At 44.7% G+C, this 24009-nt stretch overlaps 2 protein-coding genes across 9 annotated transcripts in view; one reads left to right on the top strand and one right to left on the bottom strand.

The window, feature by feature from the left end:
- Usp33 (ubiquitin specific peptidase 33) overlaps nt 1–20141 on the bottom strand; it is a 67820-nt gene extending 47679 nt beyond the window's left edge. Inside the window, exon 1 of one of the 3 annotated variants that reach the window (XM_052730973.1) lies at nt 20118–20141. The gene's annotated coding sequence lies outside the window, so the exon portion shown is untranslated. Of the gene's footprint in view, nt 1–13749; nt 13931–20117 lie in introns of those variants that run through there. The other 2 variants (XM_052730972.1, XM_052730971.1) reach the window with 2 other exon arrangements.
- A 29-nt stretch (nt 20142–20170) lies between these two features.
- Nucleotides 20171–24009, top strand: part of Miga1 (mitoguardin 1) — an 87281-nt gene continuing 83442 nt past the window's right edge. The window contains exon 1 of one of the 6 annotated variants that reach the window (XM_052730978.1): nt 20171–20287. The gene's annotated coding sequence lies outside the window, so the exon portion shown is untranslated. Of the gene's footprint in view, nt 20288–20631; nt 20722–21865; nt 22010–24009 lie in introns of those variants that run through there. The other 5 variants (XM_052730979.1, XM_052730980.1, XM_052730981.1 and 2 more) reach the window with 5 other exon arrangements.

The following is a 24009-nucleotide window of genomic DNA, read 5'->3' as shown; positions in this document are numbered from 1 at the left end:
CACTGTAATTTGCACTGTTATGGATTCTTATATGTTGATACAAATGTAAACTATTTTTATATTCCTGTTTAAGATAATTTGTATATTGATACAAATACAGAACTATATTTGTTAATAATGTACATATATTTCTACTCTTATTTGAAATATTTGTACATTGATACAAATGTAAATTTATATCTGTCATACTTTATGTATGTTCTACTTCTGTTTAGGATATTCTGTATATTCACAATTTTGAAGTCATCATTCTTTACCATACATTTGCTTATAGACTGTTTACCTTGTTTACGTGAAGCCTTAGTCCTTAGGTTATTTCGGTAGATAAGACTTATAGATTTATAGTCACCTATGCTTGTCATCTCTATAGTTACGTTAGTTAGGTTATCCAGATTTACAGATACATAGGTCAGATGGACAGGTAATCTTCAAACACTTCATAGACCTAGAGAATATGGCATTTAAATAACTTAGAATTCTGTTGACGTGAGACACAATTGCTCCTGGCTGCACCAATTTGATCCCTAGAGAATGTTGGGCCTCTAAGACATTTCCATTTGGAAGTTTGTCTTCTTGGCACAAAATGGCCTACTGGGGAAAGAACTGCCCTTGCCTCAATGGCTGACAGTACAAATGCAATGCTGTCCTTTCTGGACAAGCGGGACACAAGGAAAGTGACCACTGTACTCTGCCAAGACAGGGTAAGATGGTCTTTCAGAATTCCTGCTTCTGAAAATGGTCTGTCAGATAATTTAGGCCTGTAGCCAATTTGAATGCACCAACAATGCTGAGAAACATTAGGTGACTGTCCAGGCTGCCAGCTGTCTCGGTCTACTCTCGCAAGATTCCCGAAAGTTGCTTGCATCCATCTACCATATCTCAGGTACCATTATATTCTTTCTCAGAACTTTGATGGGATTGAAGACTAGCAGTTATAGTTATAACTTAGTAGATAGAACATATTAAGCATTAGATTCAGGTTCTTTAGGATAGGACACCTTTTGGAATGATCTTTGTAACATGCCATTTACCTATGCTCTAGACTTCTCTGGACTTTAGTATGTGTTTCTTGCTTGATATTGTTTGCATTGGTTGTACTTCCATCTTATCTAGGTCATTATCCCTCATTATTCCTGGACAATATTTGATAACCATTCCTTTGTATATAGTCTTGTATTAGGTTAGAAGTTTCTTATTTAGACAAAAAGGGGGAGATGTAGTGGGTAGCCATTCCAGCTTTGATCTGGAAGTTCCAACCCCCATTGAGACTTCGGCAACTGTCACGCCTACAAGGCGGGACCAAGGGAGGCACCTGGAGACCTGAGATCTGGATGGGCCAGCGCTCGCTCTCTGTTCCGGGACCCTGGACGGTGGAGGTGGGCCAAGCAGAGCTCCAGAGAACACCGCTGGACTGCAATACACCTTCCCCAGACCCCACGACCTACCTATCCTTTAATTTGTAAGTTACACCATTAAATAAATCTCCTTTTAACTACGTGGAGTGGCCTTAATAATTTCACCAATAAAGGGACTGACTCAAAAAGCTGTCCTCGACTTCCACATATACACTGTGGCACATGTGTGCCTACACACACACACACACACACAGAGAGAGAGAGAGAGAGAGAGAGAGAGAGAGAGAGAGAGAGAGAGAGAGAGAGAGAGAAATAGACAGAGACAGAAAATAAACAAATTAAAAACAACTAATAATTTTTAAAATTTGAAAAGTCACACTGTGGACTTCAGGACATGAAGTTCAATGTGAACACTTGTTAATGTTCTTATTCATGAATTTAAGATAATGTTTAGCAACCGTTTGCACCCATGCCTCATCTTCCCTCTCCTTTTCATACCTGAGTACATGGACTGCCAGTCAAGAGGGGAGAGCTGGGTTCAGTAACTCTCTCAACTACAGAAGTAAACAAACAAAACGTATAAAACAATTTTTAGGTACTGAACAACAGTATAAGAACAGTGATCCCAACAAAATGAAAATGAGATGAACCTCTGTGACTGCCCCTATGAGCCTGGCAAGAGCTGCTAGGCTTCAGAGCAGTGAGGGGAACGCTAACAGGACAAGCAGTCTCAGAGGCGAAGGGACAACAGAGAACATAGGCAGCTCGGGGTAATTGGAGCTCACAAGGTACAGTACCCCAGAGAAAACAACAGAAACAATAACCATCTCTGGAAAGCGCAGGGGTCGCCATCATAGACTCAGCCCAGCACTGATGAGTGCACATCTGGATGAAGAGCAGGACCCGCAGGCTGGCGCAGGGAAGACCCTTCGTTCTCACAGCCTAACAAGGCTGCCTGTGCGGCCCGAGCCACGGCTGGAAGGCTGGGAATACAGGGACGCAGAGCATTCAGATGCAGTGCCTTGGCAGTGAGGAATAAAGACCATCCGACACTAACTAAAAGCTTTTCTTTTTCTTGGTACTGCCTTTTAAAAGCTCAAAGGGAAGTCTTTAAAAAACAAACAAACAAACAAACAAACCCAATGGCGGGAGCGGGCACTGGAGAACACTGGCTGCTCTTCCAGAGGTCCCAAATTCAGTTCCCAGCATCAACATGGCTTCTCACAATTGTCCATACTTCCACTTTCCAGGGCATCCTATGCCCTCTTCTGGCTGCTCCATATACCAGGAATACATAAGACACACAAATACATGCAAACAAGCACTCATAATCATAAAAAAAATCATTTTTTTGTTTGATTTTTGAGACAAGGTTTCATTATGTAGCCCTAACTGCCCTGGAACCCACTACGTAAGACAGGCTGGCCTTGAATTCAGAGATTCTCCTGCCTCTGCTTCCTGTGTGCCACCCCAGCTAGCGGCATCTTTAAAAAATAATAAAGCAGAAGGCACTCAACGTGGGACTCTGGTCTGCACACGTTACACACACAAACATAAAAGAACCCTTATAAACAGAACTTTATAGGGGTTGGTTTTGTTTGTCAGTTTGGTTTTAGAGGGACTGAAACACAGGCCCCTGCACATGCCAGTCAAGTGTTCTACCAGGAAGCTGGAACCCCAGCAGGCAAGGGCTGCTTCTTTTGTTTGTTTCTCTGTGTGGAACTCGCTCTGTAGACCAGGCTGGCCTCGAACTCAACGATCTGCCTGCCTCTGCCTCCCAAGTGCTGGGGATTAAAGGTGCGAGGCTGGTTTTTAAATAAAGACTTTGCAAGATTCTTTTCCAAGGGGGCTGTAACAACATCTACTCCACTAACAAGTAAAGGAAGACCTCTTTCTGCACCACAACGCAACTTCCTCTGCACACAATCAAGGTGTGGCACACACAAACTAGACTCGGTCGAGGACAGGGCCAGCTCAGCCTTTGCCTGTTCTTTCAACCTCACAACTTAAAATGCTGGTAACCTCTTTCATCTTCCCAGTACATAATCAAGCATCTACCAGACAAAGGAGCTTGGGAAATGTGGCTTTAATTGAAATTTCAGGTTTTCTATATAATATAAAAACCTAGATTCGATTAGGACAGAAAATATGGTATTTGGCTTCTGAGTCTGGCTTATTTCATTTAACATGATGACTTTTGGACCATCGGTTTTTCTACAAATGACATAATTTCATTTTTTTAAACAGGTGAACAAAACTACATTGTGTGTGTGTGCGTGTGCGTGTGCGTGTGTGTGTGTGTGTGTGTGTGTGTGTACACATTTTTTTAATCCACTCATTTGTTGATGGGCATCAAGGTTGGTTCCATACTTGGCTGCTGTGACTAGTACTTCAGTTGTCACGGAAGTGCAGGTCCCTGTGTGACATTCTGGCTTAGACTCCTTTAGGTAGAGGCCTGGCACTGGACAGCTGGACATCCTATCTTACAGGTGGAGGAACCTCCATTCTGATTTCTGCAACAGCTGCAGCTTATATCCCACCAGCAGCATCCCTCTCCAGTCTTCCTAGCATCTGTTCCCTGTTTTCTTGATGACAGTCGTTCTGACTGTTAGAATTTGAAAGCAGTTTTAATTGGCATTTCCCTGGTAACTCAGCATGTTCATGTTGAACATTTCCTTCAAATATTTACTGGCCATCTGTATCTTTCTTTTGAGAATTGTCTGTTCATTTGCCCATTAGTTTAGTGGATGGTTGATTGGGAGAATGCTGAATTTTGGGGCTCTTCATCAATTCTAGCACTTATCTTCAGATGCACGGTTGACAACAGATCTTTCTCTCATCCTGTAGTCCTAACTCTTCAAGTTCCTAACCATCTTTGACACTGATCTGCTGTTCTCCCCCTCTACTCTTATTTAGGGTTATTCTGGTTTTAATGTGTGTGTGTGTGTGTGTGTGTGTGTGTGTGTGTGTGTGTGTGTGTGTACACGTATACCAGTGTGTCAAGTGCTGATGGAGAACAGAACAGGTGTCTGTTCCCTAGAGCTGGAGTTACACTTGAGTGACCAGCTGGGAACTGAACCTAGGTCCTCTGGAAGAGCCACCAAGTGCGCCTAACCTCTGTGTCATCTCTCCAGCACCTTAGGTGTTTTTCAAAAATGGTCTTGACCTTGATCAAATACCTCTCAGGATACTAATAGCTTGCCATATTTCTTGCTTCACTCATTGATATAATCTACCATCAGATCTGGTAAGTATTGATCCTTATGCTGGGGCAACACATCCACAGGGCCAAACAGTGTTGCTTCATATTTACACCCAATGGGATAATACTGTACTTATAAATGCTGTATTTCCTGTTTTGGCAGCATTTTTCAGAGACAAAAGCATATGTTAGATAGTATTCATGGAGCAGCATCTCCAATGGTGGAGAGAGTGTTTTCCTTATGAATTCTTAAGTGAAAACCATCTGTTCTGCCACTGTTTTCAAAGACAAATTCTTTTTGTCATTGAGGATTTTGTTTTGCTTTGGTTTCATTCTGGTTTTGAGTTTTTTGAGACAGGATCTTGCTATATAGCCTTGGCTGGTCTGGAACTCACTATGTAAACAAGGCTAGCCTTGAACTCAGAGATCCATCAGCATCTGCCTCCTAAGAGCTGGGCTAAAGGCATATCCACCATGCACAGCCCCAAAGACAGATCCTTAACCGTCTTCTCAGTCCTTTCAAGATAACTTGTAAATTCAAATGTTTAGCTCACGGGTCAGTTTTACTCATCTTGACACACACCTGTCGCAGCAACTACACGAGAAACTGAGGCAGAATGACTTGAGCCCAGGACTTGAAAGCCAGCTTGGATGACAGGGCCAGATTCAGCCATAATAAAAATTAAACTTCGGGGCTGGAGAGATGACACAGACGTTAAGGACACTGACTGCTCTTGCAGAGGACCTGCATCCAGTTCCCAGAGCCCACACGGCAGCTCACAACTGTCTATAACTCCAGTTGCAGTGGATCTGACACCTTCTTCTGGACTCCTCAAGCACCAGGCAGGAACATGGTACACAGACACACATACATGTAGGCAAAACACTCACACATAAAATAAAAAAAAATTTAATTAAAATATGCTGGGCACGGCGTTACATGTCTATAATCTAGCTCTCAGGAGATGGAGGAGGAGGAGCAAAAGTTCAAGGCCAGCCTGGGCAACACAGTAGACCCTGTCTTAACCAAAACAGGAAAGAAAGGGGAAGGAAAAAAGGAAAGAAACAAGAAGGAAACAAAAAACAAGCTATTCGTTTCCCATAAGTACTCTTGCTGTTGGCTAGTAGAATGGGAAAGTTCTCATGGCTTCCTAAATAGTACTGGAAGGTTGCCTCAGAGGAAATAAGGGGGGTGGGGACTGAAAAGGAACTTCTAAAATGGGCTTTCCCTTCAAGGAAAAAGGAAAAAAAAACAACAACAAACTAAAATGCTGTCTGTTCTGTGATCAGTTTCCTAGTATCTAAGACATTTAGTGAAAATCAGTACATGTAAATGCATGCTCACACTGTACTTCCACCTACCCTATAATTAGATATCCCAACCTCAAACAGGTCTTGGTATTCCTGTTACCTCGGTTTAGTAAGTTTATTCAGTTTGGCAGCAAAATGATCCTTTTATTTAAGGAAGATGTGCTGGTTATAGTGTATTCAGATGCAGTTAAAATAACTAAATTCTTTAGTTCGGCTTCTTCCTAAGAAGACACCAAAAGAAAAGAAGGCATGTCTACTGCCAAGTCCGAGGACTTGAGTTCAAACCCAGGCGCCCACATGGTGAGAGGAGAGAACGAATTCCCACAGCTGCCCTCTGACCTCCACAGAGGCACAGCAGCACACTGCACACATACTCACAAAAGACAACATCCAAACACATTTTAAAGCTGCTTCTTGTACTTCATACAAATGTCCTCCAGAGCAAACCCTTCACAATTGTATGAAGACCTGCAGCTCACATAAGCAGTCCTAAAACCTCCAAATCATCCTTAACTCTGAGTCAAACCTTAACCTATTTAAAGAAGTTAGTAAAAATCTCTAGTCTCTCTTCCTAGAAATGCCTGTCTAGTTAGACAGTCCAGTTAGAGAGAGTCTACATCTGTTAAGAACAGAGTCTCCACTAAAGGGTGGTGGTGGTGGGGGCTCCTCTAATCCCAGCACTGGGAAGGCAGAGGCAGGTGGTCTCTGTGAGTTCGAAGCCAGCCTGGTCTACAGAGCGAGTTCTAGGGAGAGTCAAGAATAAACAGTGAAACCCTGTCTCGAAAAAACTTTTTTTTTGTTTTTGTTTTTTCAAGACAGGGTTTCTCTGTGTAACAGTCTTGGCTGTCCTGGAACTCCCTTGGTAGACCAGGCTGACCTCAAACTCACTGAGGTCCACCAGTCTCTGCCTTCCAAGTGCTGGGATTAAAGGTGTGCATCACCACCCAGCCATAGTCTCCTATTTTTACATCTGTTCTGGAATCTATTCCTAACACTGACACAATTAATCAGACCAAAGCCTAGCTCCAAAACACCAACCCTCACTCCAAACAAAATCCTTTGAGATTTGTCAATATAAACTAGTATTTCCTACGAAGAAAAAACAAATCTATCCAATTTAAAAAAAAAAAAACAAACCTGCCGACTATGACACCTGTGGACCAGAGTGACCAGGGCAGCACAGTAACTGTGGGCGCAGCAGTGACGCAGCAGTGACGCACACCCTGGCAGGAACCAACAGCTCTCCTGACTTGAGATCTACTCAAGAAAGAAATGCCAGTACTGGAAACTGAGCCTAACTACCTGGGGCTAGTAAAGTCATGGGTCTTGGGGAATCCACAACCACTTCACTAAACCAGCCTAATTCCTAACGACATTGTAAATATTTGTCCTTATACCCATAGACAAGTGTTCCTCGCCTCTCATCGAGGAAACCTCTCTCTGCATCAGAGGCCATTACAGAAAACTACAACCAATCAAAATGCAGAGCTGTGGAGCCCAGTCCCAACTGACAAACCTATAAAACAACTGCTGTACCTAAGGTTCAGGAAACACTGCAGAAGAGGAGTGGGGAGACTGTAAGAGCCAGAGGACCAGATGCTTTTCTGTGAGACTGAGTCCCTAGGACCATCAGAAGCTACCCCCACAGTCTCACCAGTACGACTGCCTAAACATGAACTAAATAAGGACAACAACTACAGACTGTTGTAGTCCCAAGTGGACTGGAGAAAATCCACAAGACCTCAGGACTGCATTTTTAGGGAGATATATGTAGGTATGCATGTAAAAACAATTAATAAAAAACTTGGCCATGAATTTGAGGGAGATCAAGGCAGGGAGTGTGTAGGATAGTTTGGCAAGAGGAAAGGGAAGGGGTAAATGATGTAATTATATGATCATCTTAAAAATAAAAAGAATAAAAAAATCTACGCAATAAGTGACAAGGCATGGTAAATTTTAGTTTATCTAGTTGAATTAGTTGTGACAGACATGGGAGAGAGCACGAACGGGTTAACAAATTCGACAGAGGTCTAATAAAAGCCTCAAGGCATTTGAGCCTTAAGTCTTAACTCAGAAAAAAACAAGAACAGTCACGGACCCAACACAGCAGCTCAGGCCTGTGCTCCACACCGCTAGGGAGGCAGGGGCAAGTGAACAGCCCCCGTTTGAGGACAGTCTGGTCTGCACAGTGAGCTCCAGGCCAGCCAGAGCTACACATACAGAAACAAAAGGTCAGTCGTTAAACATACTTCTCCGGAGAGTGCAGCTCAGTGGTCCTGTCTTCCCAGCATACATGAGACCTGAGGTTCCTTCCCCAGTATCACCACAACTAACCACTTATTCTGACAGGTACAAACAGAAAAATGAACGCCACCACCATATGCCAGTGACAGCCACTATGAAGAAAACGGCTGAGCCTTTGTTTGTCCACTGGATGACAACATCAGCGATCATAAAGGAATCAACACTGCCAGGAGTGTTAGCACACACTTGTAATCCCTGCCCTGGAACTGGAAGCCAAAAGACTGTTAGTTCAAGGCCACTCTGGGTTCCACAGGGAGACTTATCTCAAAACAAAAGAGTAAATAAAAATTTTAAGTCATCTGAATAATGCTGCCACCAAACCTATCAAAAATTCCTTCTTTGGAACTTCATAATCAATAGAAAGCCATCGGCATGAGTCTCGTGTATTTCTCATCCAGCCCCACACCTTCACCATCTCACTGTATTTTATGGTTGTTACAAGCCCTGGAACGGACTAATTGTTAATGCAGGCCTGCAATGACATCTGGGCCAGACACCAACAATCAGTGGGATTGGCAGCTGTCTCTGAATGACCATTTCTCTGTACCCAATCACCCCACCTGACACTGTCTCTGAATGACCATTCCTCTCTACCCAATCACCCCACCTGACACTGTCTCTGAATGACCATTTCTCTGTACCCAATCACCCCCACCTGACACTGTCTCTGAATGACCATTTCTCTGTACCCAATCACCCCCACCTACACTGTCATTCCTTTATTCTCCTGAAATAATAACTAATTTGAAAGCCCGTGACAGGTGGCTTTCCAACATCATTACTCTCTTAAATTTCCTCCTTACTTTCTATTGACAAATGCTGGTTTTTTTCACCACTTCTCAGCTCACTTCCTGGTAAGTCATGTCAGGACTACTGAATGAGAAAACCTGCTAAGACCACTGCTACCTAGCCACAATACCTTTTGAACCTATCTCAGTCTTATAGTAGCTGTATATGAGGCTTCTGGGTACACTCAGGAGCCCAGTCTCAACTCTGCTTCTCTCCCTAGCACTTCAGGAGCTTGCCTGGCCCTAACAAGAGAACATTTCTGGAACAGTCACAGCCATCAAGGACAGAGGTAATTACAAAACACCACGCCCTGCCACCCTGGAGACAGGTCTCCAGAGTCACTGCAGCACTAAGCCCCGGCTGCTCATCCTTTACAGGCTAATTCTGCTCACTTCCTCACATTCTCTGGAATGGCATCCACACCCATACTGTTACTGAAAGTTCTGAGTTCAACAGACACTGCAAAAGCCTCAAAAACAATGCTGATCCCAGTATGCACACACTGAAACATCACGCGGAAACCAACTGCTTTAGACAACCAATTCATGCTCATTTAAAGAAGTCGATGCTGTCAAGATTTAGTTTAACCTGAAACTACCCAAATTAATCTTCTAGTCTCTGTGACCTCCCTAAGAACTCACTCTGTGCAGGGGTAGGGAGCAACATGGAATGTCTCGCTCGACTGAACTTCCAAAAGACCTTTTCTGTTAGTTATTGATTATGAAGCAAGGCTGGAGACAAGGTCGGAATGTGCTTTAAGTACAGTCATCAAGAAAGGGAGAGGTGCCGGGTGGCAGTGGCGCACGCCTTTAATCCCAGCACTCGGGAGGCAGAGCCAGGTGGATCTCGGTGAGTTCAAGGCCAGCCTGGTCTACAGAGCGAGATCCAGGACTGTAGACGAATTTCTAAATGGTCTTATTAAATAAAAAACACGGAGCCAAATATAGGGGTGAAAGCCTGGGAGAGAACAGGGAAATAGTGAGAGCCACCAGCCAACCTTACCTCACCAACTCTGCAGCTTCCAAATGCGAGTTACTCCCTGTCTACCCACACCTTTATATGCCTTGCTTTTTTCTGTCCTCTCATTGGCTCTTAGCCCAGCTACCTCACTTCCTTGTCACTGTTTGTCTGTACAGACCTCCAGGTCTCTATGGTTGGTACTGGGATTAAAGGTGAGTGTCACCACGCTTGGCTCTGTTCCCTAGTGTGGCCTTGAACACACAGAGACCTTGCCTGCTAAGTGATGGGATTAAGGGCATGTGCTGCCTGACTTTGTTTACTTAAAATGGCTAGCCTTCCCCACTCCCCTTCTCCAGCCAAGTTTTATTTATCAAAGTACATATAAAATATCACCGCACAGGACAGACACCAAAACTACACGGAGAAACCCTGTCTTGAAAAACCAGAAAAGAAAGGAAGCAAGGGAGAGCCCAGCTGGCACAGTGGCACATGCCTTTCAATTGGGAGGCAGAGGCGGGCAGATCTCTGAATTCCAGGTCAGCCTGGTCTACACAGTGAATTTTTTGGTTTTTGTTTGTTTTGTTGTTGTTCTTTGAGACTGGGTTTCTCTGTGTAACAGCCCTGGCTGTCCTGGAACTCAAAGAGTGTGCCTCCGCCTCCCAGGTGTTGGGATTAAAAGCATGCGCCGCCGCCGCCACCACCACCTGGTCTACACAGTTAGTTCTAGGACAGCCAGAGCTACATAGTGAGACCCTGTCTGGGGGAGGGGCAGAGTAAGTATACACCCTAGAATGGGTGCAGATTCTCAAGTTCAAGGCTAGCCTCAGCTACATAGTAAGTTTCTGTCTGGGCTACATGAGACTCCATCCAAATAACCAAAAAGAAAAAAGGAGAAAAACAAAGTAAAAAGTGCAAGGCTACAAAGTAAGTTAAAGATCAGCTTAGGCACTTTAAAAAGCAAATAAGCGGGGCTGGGGGTTTAGCTCAGTGGTAGAGTGCTTGCCTAGCAAGCGCAAGGCCCTGAGTTCGATCGTCAGCTCCAGCAAATAAGCAGCAGGGAAATAAGGGTCTTGCCCAGTACGTGCAAGGCCCTGGGGTTAATCCCAGCAAAGACCACAGTCAACTGAGATTTCAGAAGACACAGAGGATCCTTTCCATTTCTTTCATTGCTTCTAGGGAATAGAGTCCAGAGCCTTGTGCATGCTGATGAAGTGATCTCCCATGAGCTACAGCCCCGGCTCCATGCCTTTCACATAAGGAGCCTTGCCTCCAATAGACTCCAATTACTAACCTACCTAATCTTAGGAAGAAACACAAATGCAAGGTTTGATACATGCACTGTTTCTTAAATATGAGTTCCGGTTACATATACAGACACCATATTGCACATAATTCATGTGCCCTATATGTATGATTTATTTTTATTATTTTATGTGTTTGTGTGTTTGCTGGTATCCATGGAAGTCAGAAGATGGTGTTCAAGCTACCTAGCTAAGAATTTAACTCAGAACTTTGGCAAGCACTCTTAACCACTGAGCCATTTCTTCAGCCTCATGTACCTTCTTAAGAAATTTTTGGAGCTTTCTATTTCTATCAAAATACTCCTGAAATCCCATGTAGACTTTTAGCAGTTTTAAAACTACACTAATGGGGGCTGAAGAGATGGCTCTGTGGTTAGAGCATTGGCTTCTCTTCCAGGGTACCCAGGTTCAATTCCCAGCGTCCACATGGCAGCTCACAACTGTTTATAACTCCAGTTCCAGGGGATCCGACACCCTCACACAGACAAATGGGCACATAAAAATAAGTATTTTTTTTTTAAACCACACTAATGGAATAGATCTGCAGCTAGGTGTGGTGGTAGTGCATGCTTCCAGTTCTAGCCACTGGGGAGGCTGGAACAGGAAAAAAATTAAGGTTCCAGACCAATCCTGGCATCAGAGTAAGGCACATTAATTATCTCCTTATTTCCTTATTTTTAAAATAATTCATATTTCAGCCACTAAAAATATTCCAGCATTTTACATCATCTTCTCGAAGCATACAGTCTTGCCCCAGCAGGGCAGGAATCACTGTAGTTCCAGCACTTGATGGAGCATGATTAGAGGGGTTCAAGGTCATCCTCAACTGCATCACAAGTTCAAGACCAGCCTGTCTCCATCTGTCTTATGCAGTAAATCGCATCGTCTCTCATCCATCCATCCATTTTGTTTTCAGGGCAGGGTTTCTCTGTAACTCCCTCTGGAGACCAGGCTGGCCTTGAACTCACAGAGATTCACCTAACCCTAACCCTAACCCTCCCAAGTGCTGGGATTAGAGTATACCACCATGGCCTGCTCAATCTTATAATCTTAATCTACCCTAATCCCAATTTTTTTTCATTGGCTGATTTGGCAATATTATTTCAGAAGGAAATGCTGATCCTTACACAATCTTGAAATCTTTCTGACTTGGGGAAAGGCTATTGGCATTCTTCAGAGGACTGGGGTGAGATCAAATAAGATCTTGTAAGTGAAAGGTTCCTGAAAAATAGCAAATCATCTTTACTGCACCTATGCAAAAAGATTTGCTTATTCATAGTTTACAAGAACTGAAAAAGAAAACAACTGAAAGTTGGTAATTAACTAGATAAAAAAGAACCTGTAATCATAAGTATAATATCCCTTGTGTGTTTAGCAGGTCAAATGTATTATTGTAGGAATATTATTGTAGCAGTTTTCCTCATCTTGCCAAAGTAAATGAAACAGCAAAACTGTCAGCACAGTGTAAGTTACTAAAAAGAAGTCAACATTATCAATCGGTAAGATTCTCATTTTTCCCTACATATATTAACAGTATGAATTCACTACTGCCATTTATAAGATCTTAAAATCAAACTGCCTGTTGCAATGTCTAACTTGCTCTGACCTTTCCAAATGTACGATGCCCTCTGAACCTCAGAAGGAACGAGGAGAAAGGGTCCCATTCTTTTATTTGGGGGGGGAGTGTTTGCTTTTGCTTTGAAATAGGGGCTACTGTAGCCTAGGCTAGTCTGGAAGTCTTTTTCTTCCTTCCTCCACCTCCCAAATGCTGGCTGGCATCTCCAGGCTTGAGCTATCTAGCCTGGCTCTCATTATCTTTGGTAACAGGTTTTTCTTAAAGTAAAAATGATCTAATCAAACGAAAAAATATTTAACTTGACGTGGTGGCAATACACTTAGAATCCCAACAACTTGAGAGGTCGGAGACTAGACATAGATCTGTCTCGGAAAAAAAAAAAAAAGAAAGAAAGAAAGAATACTTTAGAATTCTACATTAATCACTAAGTCTAGAGACCTTTGGTAAAATGCATCCTCAGTTTAGAATCTGCTCCAGCCAGGATGTCATTCCCTGTCTCCATTTTGCAGGCCTAATACTGATTCCGAGAGGCTATAAACCCTAACAATCTTTAGGCTGAGTGCAAAACCCCTAAGACAATCAATCTCGTTGCCTAACAGGACAACATTACGAATTTTCCACCGAAGAGCGTTTTGTATTTGAGAAATACTTAAGCACGTAGGGAAAGCACACAAACACACACGGTGGAAATGTGACCCGAACAAAAGCTGCGGACCGACAGACGCTAGGACTGGACTCGACCCAAACGCAGCGTCGGCCGAAGACACGCCACTAGAACGATGACACCTCGGTTTTCCCGTTCGTAGCAATGAATAACGGGGCGGCGCGCACGGGTCGCGTCCCCTGACCCGCGCCCCGGACCCCGGTCGCAGCCCAAGGAGCCGCCCGGGCCGCGCGCGCGGGAGCGAGCCACAGCCCGGCCGCGCCCGCTCGCCCTCCCGCCGCGCTCACCTCCGCCGCCGCCCGCCGCCCGAGCGCTCCTCCCGGCAGCCCTGCGCGATCGGCCCCGCAGGGCTGCGAATGGGCTTCGCAGCGTAGCGCGGCCCGCGGGGTCCCGGCCGCAGCCCGACGCTTCCCTCGGCGGCTGCCGCTCCTTCCGGTGTCTCCGCGGCCGCAGCGGGCGTCTGGGGGCGGGGCCCCGCGGAGGGCACGCCCAGGGGCGGAGCCTCTAATCTGGCCTCCGTCCCCCGCCAGGTCTGCGCTTGCCTGGGGCCTTGATAGGGAACCGCAGCTGACGTGTACACCACTTTGACTGTATTTCTCGGTTTTATTCGTAGTCTCCCACCCTCTGCAGTCACAAGACGACGTCCCAAGGTCTCGTCGCGGTGCATTACCGACTCTGCAGTATGGAAAACCACTGAAAGGTCTCGGGTTTGCAATCTGAGATGGCTAGCTCCAATAAATTCGGCACTTGATCTGCTGGGGCAGGAGGATTGCCGTGACTTCGATGCTAGTCTGGGCTAAAGTGTGAGGCTTTGTCATTAAAAAAAAAAAAATGTTAAAGAAATGTTAGACCTACCTCAGTTCAACTCCAGTCCTGAGCCTTGTTTTTCTTCTAACTTCAAGACCTACATTCTCGGGAAGCAATTGCATTTCTTTTCCACATATACAAAGAAGAAATTAATCTCTACCATTTTCCACTAGGTCAAAATCAAGATCAAATTAAATATTTATTGAAGCCTTGGGATCTTCTCAGTGCTGAGAGCATTGGAAAAATAAAAACAACGTCTAATTGTGTGACTGTTACAATTCATTGGATTGATTTTAAAAGATGTAAATAAAAGCTGCTGAACTGAAAAGGTTTATCAGCCAGATGTGGTGGTGCACCCCTGTAGACCTCGCACTTGGGAAGCTGTGGCAGAACTGTGAGTTTCAGGCCAGCCTGAATTACAGAGTGAGGCATGTCTATCTGATTACCTCCATGCGGGAGCATGTATCCAAGTGTTGTGCAAGATGTCCCGTCTCCATCAGAAGCAGGTTACTAATATGGGGGCTTCTACTTATGCTTCTGGTGGAGGTGGAGGACATTAACCTTGATACCACACTCTGTGCGGGGCTCGACACTGAGGGATTGGAAGCTTCCCAGTCAGGAGCGTCCCTATTGGTGAAACTATGCTCTACTTTCAGCCTATTTCAAACATTGTTTGTTTGCTTTCACCAATATCCAAATTAATAATATTTTCAATTTTTATTGAATGAGTTTTTCCAGGGAGTCCATTTCTAGTCACCCAGATAGAACAACAGACAGACCAAATAGATGATTCCATCCACATGCAACTTGGTGAACCAATGAATTTAATTGGGACTATTGAAGCATGGACCACTTAAGGGCAGCTACACTGACCATGAGTATCTCCTATGCCTTTAGCAATTGTAAACGACATATATATATCCTCAGGGATGGGAGGGGCTACATGAGCCTGGATGCTGTCCCCTCCTTCCATGGGGAAATGCTAATGGGTCCAACCTGGGGAGAGATTCTTGCTGCTACCCACAGCTCTGATGACCTGCCCAGAGGACACAGTACCACACTGTGGTGCATATTTACTATAACAAGGCTTTGGGTTGGGGGGGGCGTCGTTTTTGTTTTACTTTGTTTTGGTGATGGCTTTTTTTAAATTAATTTCATTTATTTATTTATTTAGTTAGTTAGTTATATGGGCATTTTGTCTACATATGTGTCTGTACATCATCTTCCTATCTGGTGCCCCAGGAGGCCAGAAGAAGGTGTCAGATTCCCTGGGACTGGAGTTATTGATGGTTGTGAGTCGTCCTGTGAGTGCTAAGAATTGAACCCAGTTCCTCCAGAAGAGCAGCCAGTGTTTACAACTGCTGCATCATCTCTCTAGCCCTGATATTTTGTTTTTAAGACAGGTCCTTGTTATATAGCCCAGACTGGCCTTGAACTCTTGGTCCTCCTGACTCTCCATCCTGATTTCTGAGAGCAGAGGAGGAAGGATTCATTTTGACTCGTGAAATTCGAGGGTACAGTCTATCATCCAAGAAAGTTGTGGTGGTGGAAGTGTGACCTGGCTGTTTGTACAATAGTAGAAGTCAGGAAGCAGAGAAAAAGTATTTTTAAACTTTATTCATTGATATTGTGTATGCACACAGTATGTGTGTGTGTGTTTTCCCATGTTGAGCAGCTGATAAACACCTTGAACTCCAGCCCAGGAAAGCTGTGTACACACACACACATACACACACACACACACACACACAAACATGCATGCATGCACAGTTTTAATAATAATAATTTTTTTTTTTTTGGTTTTTGAGACACGGTTTCTCTGTGTAGTTTTGGTGACTGTCCTGGATCTCACTCTGTAGACCAGGCTGGCCTCGAACTCACAGAGATCTGCCTGGGTTCTGCCTCCAGAGTGCTGGGATTAAAGGCATGCACCACCACCACCCGGCAATAATAATAATTTTTAAATGAGCTGGGGAAGGGCTGGAGAGAAGCCTCAACAGTTAAGAGCACTTGATGCTCTTGAAGAGAGCCTGGGATTGTTTTCCAGCACCCACAGAGACCCGAATGAGCTTCCTAGCACCTGTAATTCCAGTTCTAAAAGATTTGATGCCCTTTTCTGGCCTCCTTGGGTACTGTATGCATGGGGTACATACAAACTTATGCGCACACACACACACACACACACACACACACACACACACACAAACACACACACACAAACACACACACACAAGTTGTGGAATATTTGCAAACTGTATGAAGATTATTGCTGTGGTTGGTCTAATAAAAGCTGAACAGCCGGCTGGAGAGATGGCTCAGCGGTTAAGAGCACTGACAGCTCTTCCAGAGGTCCTGAGTTCAATTCCCAGCAACCACATGGTGGCTCACAACCACCTAATGAGATCTGGCGCCCTCTTCTGGTCATACATGCTGTATACATAATAAATAAATCTAAAAAAAAAAAAAAAAAAAAAAAAAAAAAAGCTGAACAGCCAATAGCTAGGCAGGAGGTATAGGTGGGACTTCCAGGCACAGAGAGAGAAAGAACTCTAGGAAGAAGGCCAGCTCACCAGCTACCTGTGGAGGAAGCAGCATTAACAATACACAGAGATGAAGTAACAAGCCACTCGACAGAACGTAGATTAAAATAGTTGGGTAAATTTAAGTTATAAGAGCTAGTGGGACAAGCCTAAGCTAAGGCCAAACTTTCATAATTCATTAATAAGTCTCTGTGTCGTTATTTGGGAGCTGGTGGTACAGAGAAACCCTTGCTACATGCATACACACATATACACATTGTGGTTGATTAATACATCCCAATAAGTCTCTGGTATTTAAAAAGTTGATGCCCAGTTGGTGGCTGTTTGAGGCTCAGGAGGTGTGATCTTCCCGGAGTTGACATGTCACTGGGGGCAGGTTCAGAGGTTACAAAAGCCTCGTGCCCTTTCCGTTGTACTTTCCTGATTGCTGTTCAAGATGTGAGCTTGAGCTAGCTCTGGCCACCTGCCGGCACCTGTGCCCCGCCGTCATGCACTTTTCCCCCTTGAACCTTAAGCCCCAATTAAAACCTTTCTTCTATAAGTTGACTTGATCATGGCCTTTTATCAGAAAAATAGAAAAAACACAAATTTTAAAAAATGAAATAAAAACTTTAAAATGAGCTATGGAAGAAACTGATTTGTAGAGAACTTACCTGGTATGCATGAAGTCCTAGAGTCTACCTCTAACACTAGGGACAGGGTGGGACATGGATTCATATCCCAGTAATTTTAGCACTCCAGAGTTGGAGACAGGAGGCTCAGAAGAGTTCAAAGTCATCCTTTGTAGCAAGTCTTTCTCTGTCCTACCAGCCAACTCCCAAATAATGACACAGAGACTTAATGTTAACTATGAAAGCTTGGCCTTGGCTTATATATGTACTAGCTCTTATAACTTAATTAGCCTGTTTTATTAATCTGCACTCTGCCACGTGGATCAGCTACCTCTGTTCTGTCCGTATGTCCGGCTTCTTCAGCGTCTCACTGGCATCTCCGTACTGCCCATCCTGCTTCCTCTGTGTCTGGCTGGGAACCCCCTTTCTTCTTCCCAGAGTCCTCTCTGTCCCTGGAAGTCCCACCTAGCCTCTTCCTGCCTAGTTATTGGCCATTCACCCTTTATTAAACCAGTAAGAAGGCACCTTGGCAAATACATCTTCAAAAATATTCTGCAACAATCCTTGGCTATGTAGAGAGTTCAAGAACTGCGTGGCATACACAAGATCCTATCTCAAAATAAATGACAAAAGTCAAGCTAACAAATAGAAAATATTTTAAATATATGTAAAGCTGATAAAAGCCATGCAGACATGTACTTATATAAATAATACATATTTTTAAAAAAACCAATAAGAGATATGCCACACACACACACACACACACACACACACACACACACACACGCACGTGCACACGCATGCACACACACCCGGCAAAAGCTCATCTATATAACTTCTTGTCTTAAGATTGTTTCATCATTCTAGCATATTCCATCAAGCTCCATGTTACCTCCCACCCTGCTCAGTAACTAAGGTCCTCTTTGGGTTTACCTTGGGGGTAAAGGGTTCCAGAGTACTGTCAGAACAGGCAAGCCTCTGATGCAGCTGTTTAAACAGATGTTTAAACAACTTCGGCTCTGAAGAGAGACTGTTGCTCAAAATCTAAATTGGTCTTTTAATAAAAAACCTGGGACCAGATATTGGGGTAAATGCTGAAAGATCAGAGAGACAAAGGAACAAGCCACTGCCACGTCTTACTTCTAGGACTCCTCGGCCTGAAAAGACCTAGTTCCTGTCTCCTCGTGCCTTATATACTTTTCTCTGCCCTGCCATATTACTTCCTTCCTAGTGCTGGGATTAAAGTCGTATGATTTCCAAGTACTGGAATTAAAGGTGTGGGCCACCACTGCCTGGTTCTGTTTCTCTCCTAGACTGGGTCAATCTCATATTGTCCAGGGTGGCTTTGAACTCACAGAGATCCAGACGGATCTCTGCCTCCCCAGTGCTAGGATTAAAGGTGTGTGTCACCACTGCCTGGCCTCTGTTTAATCTAGTGGCTTGTTCTGTCCTCTGATATTCAGGCATAGTTTATTAGGGTACACAATATATCACCACAAGAGACTATTTATTTTACATGTTTGTATGTGTACCACCTTTATGCAAGTGCCCACCGAAGCCAGGAGAGAGCATCATATCCCCATGGAACTGGAGTTACAGGCAGTTGTGAGTTGCCTGTTGTGGATAGTGGGAACCTTAGCTGAGTCTGCACAAGAGACAAGAGTTCTTAATCACTGAGTTGTCCCTCCAGCCCCGTTTGATTTTTAACCATCAATCTAGAATACTAGTTAACTCTTAACTTCATTGCTATCCTTAGGTTACCTAATTTAGTGAAGGATTTAAAAATGTAAAAAATTCTTTTTTTGTTTTTTCAGTACAGGATTTCTCTGTGTAACAGTCATAGCTGTCCTGGAACTTGCTTTGTAGATCAGGCTGGCCTCGAATTCACAGAGATCCTCCTGCCTCTGCCTCCCCAGTGCTGGAATTAAAGGCTTGCGCCACTGCTGCCACCACTGCCTAGCAACCGTAGGGAATCTAAGTTAATAATAAATGCACCATTTATATAGGTCCATCTACCATACCTGTAACCTAGCTCACTTGAGGACTCAGGGTCTAAGATAGAAGGTGCTTGATTGGTTGTGTGGGGGTGGGAGTCGAGTGGGGGGGGGAGTTGGGGGGTGAATATCCATTGGAGAGCCTCCTACATGCTCAGCACAAACTCTAATACAATTCCCAGACCAGAAATTCTTCTTCTTCTTTTTAAATTTATTTAACTTTACTTTATGTGCATTGGTGTGAAAGTGTCAGCTCCCGTGGAACTGGAATTACAGACAGTTGTGAGCCGCCATGTGGGTGCTGGGAATTGAACCTAGGTCCTCTGGAAGAACAACCAGTGCTCTTAACCACTAAGCCATCTCTCCAGCCCCCAGAAATTCTTGATTTGGGATCCACGATGGGTTTCTGGGGCTCAAAAAGCTGTCCATGTGTGTCCATGCACACGCAAGCTGTGTGTTTATTATATTTTCTTTAATAATGAACGATCATAACCATTTTTACAGAGAAAAGCTCCATAGTCTTAACCAGATTCGCTGAATGGTCCTATACTCCTAAAAGGTTACCAACTCCCATACTACCCATTGACAGGTGTATAAAGGGTTGCAATTCTAGATAGAGCCCACTGCCCTCTACAAATATGGCGGGAGCGACCTCGCACGTAGCCCCTCACGCAGTCCGCCAGTGACCCTCCACTTTCCCTACCTTTGCGTCCTGACCCCGGAAGGACTCCGCCTCCCACAACCCGAAGCTGCTCTGTGGGGGCTGCGACTGGGAGACCGACAAGGCGCAGGTGCGGGCGTGCGGAAGAGAACCCGGGTGCGGGAAGAGCCCGGCAAGTACCGGGCGGAGATCCGGGGTGCAGAGAGAGCAGGGTAAGTGCGGGGCGGAGATCCGGGGTGCAGAGAGAGCAGGGTATGTGCGGGGCGGAGATCCGGGGTGCAGAGAGAGCAGGGTAAGTGCGGGGCGGAGATCCGGGGTGCAGAGAGAGCAGGGTATGTGCGGGGCGGAGATCCGGGGTGCAGAGAGAGCAGGGTAAGTGCGGGGCGGAGATCGGGGTGGGGAGAGCGCAGGGTAAGTGCGGGGCGGAGATCCGGGGTGCAGAGAGAGCAGGGTAAGTGCGGGGCGGAGATCGGGGTGGGGAGAGAGCAGGGTAAGTGCGGGGCGGAGATCGGGGTGGGGAGAGAGCAGGGTAAGTGCGGGGCGGAGATCGGGGTGGGGAGAGCGCAGGGTAAGTGCGGGGCGGAGATCCGGGGTGGGGAGAGCAGGGTAAGTGCGGGGCGGAGATCCGGGGTGCAGAGAGAGCAGGGTAAGTGCGGGGCGGAGATCGGGGTGCAGAGAGAGCAGGGCAAGTGCGGGGCGGAGATCCGGGGTGCAGAGAGCGCAGGGTAAGTGCGGGGCGGAGATCCGGGTGGCGGGGACCTTGAGCAGCTGCCTAGGTGCTAGATGACGGCCTCTCGGGCGCCTGCAGAGAAGCCTTGGCCCACTGACCAAAATCGCTGAGCATCTACTCTACTGTGAGACGCCCCAGACAGCTTGTTTTTATTGTGATTATTTTATTCAGACAGCATCCCACCCTGTAGACTGGTCTGGAACTCACTGTGAAAACGACATCAGGCTCCAGCTGGTGGTAATCCTCCTGCCTCAGCCTCCCAAGTGATAGGATTACGGGTGTGCCCACTAGCCGTCTTGTTTTAGACTCACAGACTATTCTTATTATCAGGTTATTGTCAGTAATGATCTCTACTGCATTGAAAACATCTCCTCAGATAACCGTTGGAGTTGGTGCACGCATGTAAGTGATCTCAGCTAGGGAGGTGGAGGCAGGAGGATCAGAGATTCAAGGTCATTCTTCCCCCACGTAGTGAATTCCAGGCCTGACCTGCCTACAAGGAATCCTGCCCCCGCCCTGCAAAGAGAGAGGGAGAGAGAGACAGAGAGACTCTCTCCTCCTCAGTCTTAAGTTGTGTAGATTTCTGCTTCCTGTCAAATTGGCTCAGTAGTTTAGATTTACTTCTTACAATAAGAGTCAAGAGTTGTAGAATCGAATTTTAGGATGGTTAAAATGGAAACTCTGTTGGCGACACTTCTAACAGGCCAGTGTTTGGAAGATTTCCTTTACAAATTTGAATAGTCATGAAACTGCTTTCATGTTTATTTAAGTTATACTTCTGTGAGTACTTGAAATGCCTGCTTTTGAAGTTTTTCAGTTAGTTATGATTACACTTGGATTCAGCTTCCTCCGTGATTTTCAGCTTTCCTTGGTGAAATGAAACGAGCGAGCCAGACTTCAAAAACAAAGTACTGCAACAAATTCAAATAAGCGTTTTCATCACCAGATGTGTTTCTGGGGGTTGTTGTTGTTGTTTTGTTTGTTTGTTTAGCTCCTTAAATACATGGGTGTTTTGCTTGCATGTATGTGTGTGCACTAGGTACCTGCAGTGCCCATGGAGTCCAGAAGAGGGCGTGAGATTCCCTGGGATAGAGTTAGAAATGGTTGTGCTGACAATCAGCCCCAGGGCCTCTGGAAGAACAGCCAGTGCTCTTAACTGCTGAACATCTCTCTCCGCCAGACAGAGCATTTCTTAATTACAGTTGTGAGCTGATTTGTATTTTTTAAATGTATTTACTGTGTGCAACTAGTTACGATAATAACAACAGTGAACTGGTAATTCTGTAGATACCTGGACTCTAGACCAGTGGTTCTCAGCGTGTGGGTCGTGACCCCTTTGTGAGGTTGAGCAAGCTTTTCACAGGGGTCACCTAAGACCATCCGAAAACACAGATATTTACATTGTGATACATAGCAGTAGCAAAATTGCAGTTATGAAGTGGCAATGAAAATTTTATGGTTGGGGGGGTCACTACAACAAGAAAAACTGTATTAAAGGGTTGTTCTGAACCTTTGTTTTCCCCAACATTTGTGGGAGGAAGTGGAAGTTTGTAGGCATATATGTGAGTGCATGTGCCTGTGGAGGCCGGAGTTGGACGCTGAGCATCACCATCCTTGGTTGATTTTTCTTGTTGCATTGAGTCGGGTCCTCTCAGTCAGACCCAGAACCATGCACAGCTAGTCTTGTTAGCAAGCTTGCTCTAGAGATCCCGTGTCTCTAAATCGGAGGCTAGAGTCGCAGGCAATCCTCTAAGCCTAACCAGGATTTGCATGGGTTCTCTGGTCCTAATGCTTCTGTGACAGGTGCTTGAGCTCTGTCCCCAGCATGCATCATGTTTTTAATCTGGCTCTCCAAGCATTTGCTTTTTTACATATCGGACTCTTAGTAGTTGGGTGTGGTGGCCAGTGCATGTAGTTTCAGCTCTTTAGAGACTGAGTGCTTCAGCCCAGTGGTAGACAGCCAGCCTGAGTACAGAAGAGACTCCTCATTTCTAATATAAAACATAAGCACATACATATTTGACTCTGTTTTTGTTTTTTGAGACAGGGTTTCTCCATGTGGCCCGGAACTCATTCTGTAGACCAAACTGGCCCCAAGCTCAGTGATCTAAGTGCCTCTGCCTCCTGAGTACTGGGATTAAAGGTGTGCGCCACCACTGCCCAGCTCATTATCTGACCTCTGGTGTCAAGAATGTTAAGAGCTAGTGAGATGGCTCAGCAGGTTAAGGAACTTGCCAAAAATCTAAGTTTGGTCCTTGGGACCCATGTGGTAGAAGAGACCCACAAGTTGCCCTGAGACATCCACACATGTATATAATAAATAATCGTCCATTTATTATATATTATGTAATATATATATATATATATATATATATATATATGACAGTTGTTGAATCTTGTTTAAATGAAGGAATGTGAGGATAAATGTGTGAAAATTAGTCCAGCTACTGAATTCTGAGTTTTCTTTCCGTGCCCAAGAATGTATTCTAGATTCCAGTCAGTACCCCATGCACACTTACGTGAAGGAAATCAAGAAGAATTAGATTTTAAGATACTAACACAGATAGACTTTAGCTAGAAAGAGAATCTAGAACAGTGGTTCTCAACCTGTGGGTCGTGATCCCATTATAGTATCGGATAATCCTTTCATGGGGTTGCCTAAGACCATCAGAAAACACAGGCATTCACATTACCATTCATAACAGTAGAAAAATTACAGTTGTGAAGTAGCAACAAAAGTAATTTTATGGTGTGTGGGGGGTCACCACAACATGAGGAACTGTGTTAAAGGTCACAGCACTAGGAAGGTTGAGAACCTCTGCTCTAGAACATGCAGTTCTCCCCATGCCCCCCTCTTCTCTCCCCAAAATTGTTTTAGGTTAACATACAAAGAAAAGGTTTTTTGCTCATGGAATCTTCATACACGTATGTACTTATGGTGTGTTCTCATTCATCCTGCTCAGTGGTAGGACCTGTTGTTTCTAAGGAAAATTTCTGACTTGCATTTGAAGATTCAATCTCCCCCACTTTCATCACTGTTAGCCTTTTGGTTACAATTAAGTTTAAACACAGCTCACATTCTCCTTTGCTATTTTGGTAACTGATAAATGCAGTTTTAGCTCCATTGCAATATCATGCCTGCATAATTAACCACAAAACTGATAGAGTTTAAATATTTTTATTATATTTATTTATTAGGTGCTC

The sequence above is a fragment of the Peromyscus californicus genome, unplaced genomic scaffold (assembly GCF_007827085.1).
Source record: "Peromyscus californicus insignis strain IS unplaced genomic scaffold, ASM782708v3 Scaffold_9__1_contigs__length_137607984, whole genome shotgun sequence".
NCBI classification, from domain to species: Eukaryota; Metazoa; Chordata; class Mammalia; order Rodentia; family Cricetidae; genus Peromyscus; species Peromyscus californicus.
Note: the sequence above shows the minus strand (reverse complement) of the source record. Positions and strands in the feature narration are given on the sequence as shown.